Raw genomic sequence first — 11,619 nt, forward strand, 5'->3', positions numbered from 1 at the left:
AAAGAAGGATGTAAAACAATATTTGAAATTTTGTGTAAAAAAAAACACTAACAAAAACTGAGTAGTTTTAATACAAAATTTTAAAAATAGTTTTCTTTTCTTCTTTCTTAATTCGGTCATTAGTAAAGGAATAATTAAAAAATTCCTCAGATGACAAGTCAGTGTTAAAGTCAAAAACAATTGATGCAGCACTTTCGTGTAAATTCTTCTTTGTTTTTGTTTCTTTTAAAGTTCTTCTTTATCTTTCTTACCTTTCGTTGTCACTGACAGCTGATGAAGTTACTGAAGTAATGGAATCATTAAAGAATTACTTTTCATGTCAAGATCTTATCAGAAAGTTGAACTTCATTTTAATAATAATGGAAACGTTTTAAATCGGTGTTTTCCCCAAGTTTTTTGTGTAGTTAAAAAGATAAAATTTTCGAATATTGCCTTCCAAGTTGTCAATCTTGTTTGGCTTTAAGATCGAGTTGAAAAATGTTCGTTGATATTAGTTGAAAAACGAGAGACAGTGTTGAAATCTTAGACACTATTTACGACATCAAGGCATCTTAATTCTTGAAATAAGAACGATGATTTGAAGACAGAAATTCATACATACACATTACGTTGCCCAAATGGTTTCTTCGAATGAAATTAGTTTAAAATCTTGTAAATAAATTAAGTTTTCATTAAAATTTTATTTAAAACTTATAATCACCAGCAATTTCGTTACAATCTTTGGTCACTCATCTCAATCTTTGGAAAAGTTAAGTCTCTGGTTTAAAAATTGGGTGGCCTGTGTTAATTTAAACAATATTGTCCAATTAACAATCGGTGTTGTACGGTTGTATTGTAGTATGTCGTAATTATAACCTACACCACTTTAGTGGGGAGGGTATATTGGTTTTGTGCTGATGATTGTAAAGCACAATGGTATTGGTTCTATACCCACCTTAAAGTATACCAATCGGCTCAGAATCATTTTCGAGTCGATTTAGCTATGTCCGTCTGTCCGTCCGTCCGTCCGTCCATGTAAACTTTTTAATCAAACTACAGGTCGCAATTTTCAAGATAATTCAATGAAATTTGATACATGATATTCTATTGCCTCAGGGACGAACCCTATTGAAAATGGGTTAAGATCGGTCCATTATTTCAGCTGGCCCCCATACAACCCCCGAATAGGGCTCTTAAACATTGTAATCAAACTACAGGTCGCAATTTTGGAGATAATTCAATAAAATTTGGCACATGATCTTCTTCTATTAATAATAGTTAAAATCGGTTCATTATTTCACCTAGCCCCCATACAACGGAAACCCCCAATAGAGCTTGTAAACTTTGTTATCAAACTACAGGTCGCAATTTTGGAGATAATACAGGGAAATTTGGCACATGATCTTTTATGGTACTGTAGACGAAGCCTATTAAAAAATTAGTTTTTTATTTCACTTAGGACCCATACAACTCAACACGCCAAATAGGGCTTTTAAGTTCATAATTACGTTTAATATACTCGTATCTCGACAAAAAGCTGCAAAACCAAGTTCTTTCTAGCCTTGATGACCCTGATGAACTTTATAATTATAGGGCCTCATTAGACCCTAGCCCCTACATAAAGTCCCCTTTAAAATTTTACATAAATATCCACAGTTTTATTAAACAATAACTGGCTTATGTTTTACTTGTTTTCTTTTATTATTGATTTGTTTTTGTTTCAAAAAAAAATTATTTAAAAAATTGTTTTGACATACAATGCTACAACGATACAACATCGATTGTGAATTGGACATATGTATATTACCAGAGTTAAAGTTCTAGTTGCAATGATGAAACATTTTGTTAAATTTAAAATAATACGTATGTCTCGTAACAGGGTGATGATAATATTAAAGTTAATTGTTATCAAATTATTTTATTGATTTAAAAATTTTTTGTTTTACTCTTAAACTAAACATTGTCAATTTATTTAAACTTTAAGAAATTATGTAGAAATTTTACACTTACAAACATACTTAACGTCAATAATATATTAAAGGCTTGATACCCTGAACATATAGCTTAAATCTATGTCTAACTAACAATTGCACCAAGCATTCTTGACACGTCCTTGAGCTGGGAGAAGATAAAAGAAAACAAAAGCATAACTATGCTAAATCCACACTCCCACTCATTTGGGGTAAAACAAAGAATACCCATAAAATTGTAGAATTTTTTTTTTAAATAATTATTTTCAATTTTATTTTATACATACATAATTTTAAAGATTTATTTTAATTAATAAAGAATACTGAGGATTAAGCGGAAATCAAATTTCACGCTTTTCTATTTTTTTTTTTCGTATATTTAGTAAGTAAGAATTAATTATTATTAAAGCGTAATGATAAAAAAACATAATTTTTATTAGTAAAAAAAGTGTATTTTTCTTAAATGTTTAAAGACTAAAAAATATTAAAAAAAATATAAATTTATTTAGAACAAAAATAAGATAAATTAGGTTTAACTTTATAAAGTATGAAATTAAAAAAAAAAAAATACAAACTCATTCTTAAACAGAAAGTACTCTGAAGTATATAAAAAAAGAAATATAACAGAATATATATAAATATATTATTAAACAATAGTTAATAAACGTTATTTTTTCCCCTCTAATTACACAAACTTAATTTTTTTGAAATTCTTTTATTAAGACATAAAAAAAAAGTTTATTAAATATTTTCCTAAAACATAAATATTTTAAAATGTTTGCAAAAAAGAAAATACATATTGGTTTTTATTTTTTAAATATTATATTCCTATAATTTTATTATTATTATTAATTTTATATTTGTTTCAATTTATTTTATATTATAATTTATATATTTATAAAAAACAAGAAAATGTTTTAAAAGATTTATTACTCCAACTATATTCTATAATATTGAGTATACAATACATATATAATAAACAAATACATACATAGTTATTTATATATATTGACAGCCATCCAACTAGATAAAAATACATCAAGAAATAAAACTATTTATCATTTACCACACTTAAAAAACCACCTTCACAAATCTATATAACTTTATTCCTACGTAACGTAACATGATTATTTTATTCCTTTTCAGTCCATTTTTAATTTTAAAGCTCAATTTTATAACAAAGAAACTGGAAACTTATTTGCTTTTTTTTTGTCAGTTTTGGTTACTGATTACATTCTTTTCATTCATTGGCTTTTATAACGCAGGCCAACCCAGAATATATTTCTATGCGGTAGAGTTGATCTGAACCCGAACCTGACCTCAAGTATTTAAGAAATGTATGAGCAGTTTCGGGTCAAGTGACCCAACTCAAAAAATCGATTTAAATGAAATTTTCACCAAGTTTAGTCTTATAGGATAGTAAGCGATATACACGACCAATGCTTAGGTTGTAGTCAGAACACCTTCTACATGAGGAAACGAAGGTCCCCCCCAGTCAAGGAGCATAATGTCATGCTGACCAAACAGTTCCTCCTGGGATGTCACCGGAGTAGTCATCCCAACTTTAACATCACACAGTTGGATGCTACCCCGAGGCATGACAGGAAGGACCTTCGTGTATACGAAGAGAGCATACGAAGTTATGTTCAGGATCCCTTAGATTCCTTTTCAGTCCATTTTTAATTTTAAAGCTCAATTTTATAACAAAGAAACTGGAAACTTATTTGCTTTTTTGGTCAGTTTTGGTTACTGATTACATTCTTTTCATTCATTGGCTTTTATAATGCAGGCCAACCCAGAATATATTTCTATGCGGTAGAGTTGGTCTGAACCCGAACCTGACCTCAAGTTTTTAAGAAATGTATGAGCAATTTCGGGTCAAGTGACCCAACTTAAAAAATCGATTTAAATGAAATTTTCACCAAGTTTAGTTTTAAAGGATAGTAAGCGATATACACGACCAATGCTTAACGTTCCCACGACAATTGCATCTTGGCTCCGGAACGACCCGAGTCGTACTCGGCCAAAGATTGTCAACCCAGCGACAGCTGTATCAACCGAAAGTTGTTTCCCCAGGAAAGAACTATCGGCCACAGTCTAGCTGTTACAACAACAAATGCTTAAGTTGTAGTCAGAACACCTTCTACATGAGGAAACGAAGGTCCCCCCAGTCAAGGAACATAATGTCATGCTGACCAAACAGTTCCTCCTTTAACATCACACAGTTGGATGCTACCCCGAGGCATGTCAGGAAGGACCTTCGTGTATACGAAGAGAGAATACGAAGTTATTTTCAGGATCCCTTAGATCGGACTTCGTATACAGCAGCTTTGAACGACATTCATAGAGACGCCATCAATTCCGAGGTTTCAGGTTACCGCATGAATGTCGTTCTTGGAGGTCGTCCACCGTCCATAGCAAAAATAAATAAGAACCTGCCGCGGAAAACAAGAGTTACTCAGGCACAACTGAGATCGGGATAGAGCAACAGGCTCAACGCCTACTGGTCCCACATATACCGTGCCGTCCCCAATATATGCCCAGCTTGTGGACAGGGTCCCCATGATAGCCACCACATATTCAACTGTCCAGCATACCCTACTTCACTTAGCCCAATGGATTTATGAACTAATCCTATAGAAGTAGCCCAATTTCAGAACCCCCGGATTAAAAATTGTATAGTTTAAGCTGTTACAACAACAACCAATGTTTAAGATTTGGATCCATTCATAGTTCCCCTTGTGATAGCGTTTTTCCCTAATTCAACTGGATTAAAGTGATGAAAATTCAACTTCTTTAGATGACAAGCCAGTGTTAAAGTCAAAACATTTGATGCACCTTTTCATCACGTAAAATTGTAAATTATACAACATTTCAGATGTTCTTGAATATGGCTCTCATACAGACGAAGATCTATCCAAACAAACGGAGTTAGTTTCTAACTCCGTTGATTGTTGATAGCATGAAAATATGTTCGTCTCGTCATGCAGATGATCTTTAGACGTCATTTGAATGTAGCCTATTACTGTTCTTGGACTGCATTTTGACAGTTTTGAAGCAACATTCACTAACTCTTGGAGTTCACACTGGTGCTGTATAGTTTACCGATTGACCGGCCAATCGTTTGGTAGGTAGTTAAAAATGTTTCTTTATTCATTCCTCAAGTGCTATCGGCTAGAGACTTCAGTACATTGTTTCTACTTCGCATTTTATTGCATATTGCAATGGTGTGAGCTGAGGTGATCTAGTTCTAGCCCTACTTCTTTTGACCAAGTGATAAAAAAAGTTGCAGAGGATTTTGTTGGTGATATTTTTAAATTCCGTGCCAAAAGGACTGTAAGTTGACATGGTCGGGCCTGAATAATTCCATGGCAAACTTGTGTGGTGATGACGTCTAAATCCGTTGTTGTGCTGTGCTTTAAACGGAATCCATGTTGATGAGCTGCTTTTGATGAATTGTTGTTGCAATTCCGGGAGGAGTAGGGCTTCAAAAGCCATGACAATAGTTGACAGGAGGGAGAGGTACCTGTAAGATTCTCCCTTGTTTGCACTTTACCCTGGTATTAGCAAGGGAACAGCCCTACTCATTTTCAATTTCAAAGTTGTTTCATCAGCTGATCTTTGTCAGAGAGAGCGAATATTTTGTTCATTGATAAACACTGTTCGGTAATAAAATTTGGCTATATTGGTCCAGGTGTTTGCTAGCGCCTATACAAGTGATACACTCGAGTACTGATTAAGCAGCTATTCATTAAATTAGGCAGAAATTGTAATAACATGTAATTTCATCTACTGAAAATTCAACCTGAAATGTTTGTTAACAATTAAGCATACATTAAAGCTTCCGTTTGGAAAATAACTTAAGCTAAGTTCACACCTATCAAATGTTTGACGAAAATGACGTGACCCCTAAAAAAATCTACATTTTGATTTTCTTAAAATATATAGTTATTTGCACAAACATAATATAACTTTGACGTCTTCAGTTCAAAACATCTTCATTATTTGTTTCGACAATATTTGCAATTACAAAAATCATGCAGAATCAAAAATAAATTTACCAATGTTAGTGGTTACGCCTTTTTCATCAGATGTTTGACAGGTCTGAACGTAGCTTTAAGCAACTTCATAATTGTGCCGGTCTTAACAGTGAAACTTTTTTGAGAAACTTTTGAGTTTGTGTTTGAGAGAAAGAAATTTCTCAAGCGGTATAAAGTTTTCCACTAGTTAAATACTTAACTCACTCCAACAAAGTCCTGAGACATAGCCGAATATAACATTCGAGAGAGAGAGCTTCTCCCTTATTAGTTGTTTGCCATTAGTAAGTGGCATCCGGTAGGTTAGTGGTTAGTGTTCTAGTCTGGTAGACCGGAGGTGGTAGGCCCGATTCCCACGGCAATCTTGAAGTGGTCTAATGGCAGCATTACTATCTTTAAGTAAATAGATATTTCCGCCCAATATTATTCGATACTGGATCTGTTCTGTTGCTATTGTAATTGTTTTGTTTCTCAAAGAAGAAAAGAATAGAATATCTAAAGTCCTTGGAACAATTTTTGCTAGGACCAATAGGACCATTAGAGAAAAAGTGTATATGATAAAAAATATCGAACATATACCCCTACTAATTTGTGACCTTGAAATTTCTGCTAAAGGCTAATCGACATTAGTGGCAAAATAATGTGCTCTAGTTCTTCGAAAACCTTAACTCAAAAGAGACAGCTTCTATAGAAGGTTTTAGGCAACTTTTATACTAGTACCTAAAATACAAGGATGCCGAGTATATAGCCAAGGAATAATGTCTTAAAGAAGAAGTTTTTGTATGTATCAAATATTCAAATGAGTTTTCAATCGAAACGAAATTTCAAATAAATACCTCGTCCTGAGAACATCCTAATGATTCCTGATATGTTATTGATTGAATGCTAATAAGTCAGATTCCCAATCATAAATGTCAGAAGCGGCAATTACGAGTTAATGCTGATACTGAAATCCTAAAGGTTAATCCAAGAAGGAAGTAACGATGTAACATTTTTGGGGGAGGAGCCTGATTGAGTAATAGTCGGTGTTAACTAACGCAGCTACGATCGCAATGTAGAGAACAGGGATGGCAAAATTGACCAAAATATGTTGACAAATGAATATATACCAGTGTTGAAGTTCGATGCAGTGGAATTATAAACATAAAGTGGAATTATTGAAATAAAGATCGTAAAAGCATTATCATAAGACTAATAATCGGTGTTTGGTTTCTAATTGAAAATTCGATCGTTTTGCATGAGAGTATAATTTTCGATGCGAGTCATGCTTAACTCATCGACAGCGGTATCAAAAGAACTCTCGACTTCTGTTATATAACACATTGGAAAAAACCTTGGGTTAGGTTGTTGAGGCAGTCGGCCATTCGATCGTCTCTCATGGGTCCGAATGGTCCTGTTGTGATACCCTGTAACGGATCCTGTGAAAGAGAAACAACCTATGGGACAATACATGTCATGGTTGCCATGATATTAAACCAGGCAGAGGTGCCAAGAAACTCAGTCTTGATATTTGACAAGGTAGGGCAGAGGCAGAGAAAGCGTTTAAAGGTTTCCTCTTCATCCTCACTTTGAGAACTCCTGCAATAGTCATTGCGTGAAAGATTTAGTTTTCTTGCATGCGCAGACCTGAGCAGACCCATAAAGTTCGTGCTCGATGATAAAAGCCTTTAATGAAATAACTTTTCAGATACTAAAAACTGATCAACAACTGATCAAGAGAGGTCAGGTCATTCTAGATATTGAGCAGTTGGTCAGTTATGACCATCTGGTCTGAGCAGACCCATAAAGTTCGTGCCCGATGATAAAAACCTTTAATGAAATGACTTTTCAGATACTAAAAACTGATCAACCAATAGTATATTGTTAAATGCATCGTAAACTATTAAGTTCGCACTCCATTTGTTATTAAACTTTTCTTTATTTAAAATATAATTTTTCTTAGTTTTATTTATTTTATATTATATAAAAAACAATAATGTGTTATTTATTATTCTTGTTAATCAATGCAAAATACTACAAATAAATAAAAAATATATATACAAAACAAACCTATCACAAGAAAGAAAAAAATCTAAAAAATATCAGAAAAATACAAAAAAGATATATTAATTTAAATATATATAAATATATATATTAAGTGCTATATTTACCATACATCTAGACAGAGACATAATGAAACGGTTATAATTATATAAAAAAATCTATATTAAGATAAATGAATTTATAAGAAAAAAAAAAGAAATAAAACTCACATTAAAATCTAGTTAAAAACATTAAGGGGTAAATTTTAATTTATAAAATAAAACTATTGTATAAATATTAATAATAAAAAAATGCTAGCTCTTTATTTAAATTTTGTTAAAAAATATATATTTTAAAATTATTATTTTTTTGCTTTACTGTGTTTATTATTTAAAAAAAAGTAGAAAATTTACAAATTATTGTAATAATTTTATCCTTCACTGTATATTTAAATATATTTGAAACTTTTGGTATTAAAATTTATGTGGTTTTTTTTTTATAATAAAATTGGGAACGAAGGGATTTTGTGGATTTGTTTTACTAAAATATAATTTTTAAGGTAATTTTGTCTATTTGTTCTCAAAAGTAAGAAAGTAAGTTTAGATGCCTAGATGTACTTATTAATTAATGGGTTAGTTTAGTCTGATCCTATTACATCAGATCCGTAGAAAAATATCTATGCCGCAGCTGTGTTTGTTGTTTCATTCTTGCCTAAGAACCATAAAAGTTGAAATATTTTGGGTCCTTTAGATTCTGAGACGATCCATGTCCGTTTGTCTGTCTGTTGAAGTCACGATAGGGACCATAAGCGATGAGTTAGACCTGAATTCGAAGTGCTTTACGTGAGTACTTGGCATGTGGCCCTATCTCACGGTGGTACTTTTATAACCACAGGGTGAGTAAAAAATAAACAACACTGCACCCTTGTGTATCTTACACGCAGGTTGCAATTTATGTACACTGATGATTCGGTCCATATTCAAGCACTCTGCTCAAGTACTCGAGCTATCTAATCTTTTGCCATAGTAGTCACGTTGGGGAAAGACAGGTGTCATTAGCAAGCTCAATCTACCATGACATAATGTCGCCCAACCACACAACTATGGCTCTTTTGTTTCGGCAGCAGCACCTAGAGGGACATAATTGGTATTCCGAAACACGGATCATATTAATTGACAAAACTTTATTTCAGTGGTCACAAAGACCCACTGTGATAAGTTGAGCATACAACCATGTAGGTAAATCGCTAATAAATTAAAGAAAGGGCAGACCTTGCCCCACGTTCATCCATCCCTTCCTTCTTGATTATATTTAAACACATCGTTACACCATCACTCCATCCATCTATTACATTTTCTCTATAGAATCAGAACACATCAGAAAACACCAGACCTCTTTCAATTCATCCAAGGTCAAGTCAAAGATTGAATTGTAAACATAAGTTTATAGTCCCGGCAGACTAGAGATATTGTTACACTCATCATGGAAACATGGCCCGATGGGAGGGAGAAGTTAGACAAATGAATGTCGAAAAGCTTTACATGAGTACCGGGTATATTGCAGTATCTCACGATGGTACTTTTTCAACTACTGGGCGAGTAAAAAGTAAACAACTCACCACTGCACCTTTGTGTTTCACGCAGGTTGCAATTTTTGTACATGGAACTTCCGGCTCAAGTACTCGAGCTATCAAATCTCTTTCCATAGTAGTCACACAACTATGGCTCTGTTGTTTTGGCAACAGCTCCTAGAAGGGACGTAATTGGTAGTCCGAAAAACGGATCACATTAATTGAAAAGACTTTATTTTAGTAGTCACAGAGACCCACTGTGATACACTCAACTCCTTCCACACAATCCTTTCACTTTCAAATCAATCAGTTACTCCATTTTCTCTATAGAGTGCAAGTAGATAACAGACAACAAATATCAGAAAAAGATCAAAAACTTTTTATTATTAGCTCAAATTTAACATTTTATTAATCCACAGTCATTCTCTGTAATTCGTATCGCTCTAGCATCTAGGAACAATAACAGAAATGTATCATGAAAATCATATTCAACGTGTATCAGTCTTTTAACCAAGCACCCTTTTCCCGCGATTTGGGGTTTAACCACAGCCACTACGTGGATCCCGAAGGAACCTCAAACAACTGACCAGCCAGGACATAGTCCTGCTGGCCACACGTAGTAGCAGATTATGTAGTTCTCTGGTTAGATCTCTTTTCAATCTAAGCAAGGACTATGCCAGGTAGTAGACTGTAAACACCAATTTGTAGTCCTGGCCGACTAGAGGTATTGGTAGCACCTACATAATCCCGGATTGTAATACACCAAGATGGGATTCCACCCCAGGGATAATATGCCAATTTGTAGTCCTGGCCGACTAGAGGTATTGGTAGCACCTACATAATCCCGGATTGTAATACACCAAGATGGGATCCCACCCCCAGGGATAATATGCCTAAGGGGTGGGGTGGGGTGGTGAGTAGTTAGGCAGTTGAAATTTTGCTTAAATATTATCTAATGTATCTTTTAGAAAAAGTCTTTAACGCTCATTACTGGCTTAGAAATACGAGTTCAGCGATGAAATGCGATATAAACCAGTATTGTTTATATCGCATTGGTCCTCTTCAGGAAATTACTTAGACGCTTATTACTGGCACATAAATCAGTTTTGTATGAGCACAAAATCTCTCTGCCAACTTTTGTATGGATCGTGATGGGGTCATGTTTTTAATTTGGTTCTCGTTGTGTCAAACGGATTTTGTATTCTATAGTATTCTTCAAGTTAACTTCCTAATGCTCCATGCCCTTTATGATAAGTAAAAACACTTTTTTATTACCGACTATAGAGATTCTAAGGCAACAAACTAATGTCATTACGAATCAGAATACCAATAAAAGAACATTGTCTTTCTACGCGACCGCAGTCTACGCTAACAGTAGAAATCAATTTAGAATTGGAGTCAAACTTAAGAACCTGACATGAAAGCAATAACTATTTCAAAAGATGTGATATGGATCCAGGAGTTTTTTATATGAAATTCTTTTTTTCTATGCGGAATATAAAAAACAACAACATAATTTCATTCTAATTCTTCTACTATTTTTTAAAGAGAACAAAAAATATTACAAATTGAGAGCCTGAAGGTTTTCGATCTTATGATAATGTGCTCTTATTTAAGTAACACTAAAAATAATAGTAAAATCGAAAGCTTGACTTTTTATTTGATTGCATCAAACAAACAGCAAAATGCAGAAAAAAATATAGTTTGTATATTAATTACGGAAATTAAAACTAAAGCCCCATAAACCTTGTTAAATATCTGTTATAAAAAAAACTTGCAGAGTTTCCCAACACTGCTTCAACTTAAAGCTAAAGTAAAGTAAATTTAAACAGAGATAATTGACAACTAGTACCTTGTAAAATTCATTGATAATCTCAACTCAATGTTATTTGAATGTACTCGTAATAACACAAAGAGTTATTTACTAGTATCTTAATGATTAAACAAGTGTAAGCAGATATTTAAAGGAGTAGTTTAATCGTTTTCAAATAATTGAATAAGACTGTAATATTCGGCTCTGCTGAATTCTTGGAAACTTCGG

The sequence above is a fragment of the Lucilia cuprina genome, chromosome 2 (assembly GCF_022045245.1).
Source record: "Lucilia cuprina isolate Lc7/37 chromosome 2, ASM2204524v1, whole genome shotgun sequence".
In the NCBI taxonomy this organism is placed as follows: Eukaryota; Metazoa; Arthropoda; class Insecta; order Diptera; family Calliphoridae; genus Lucilia; species Lucilia cuprina.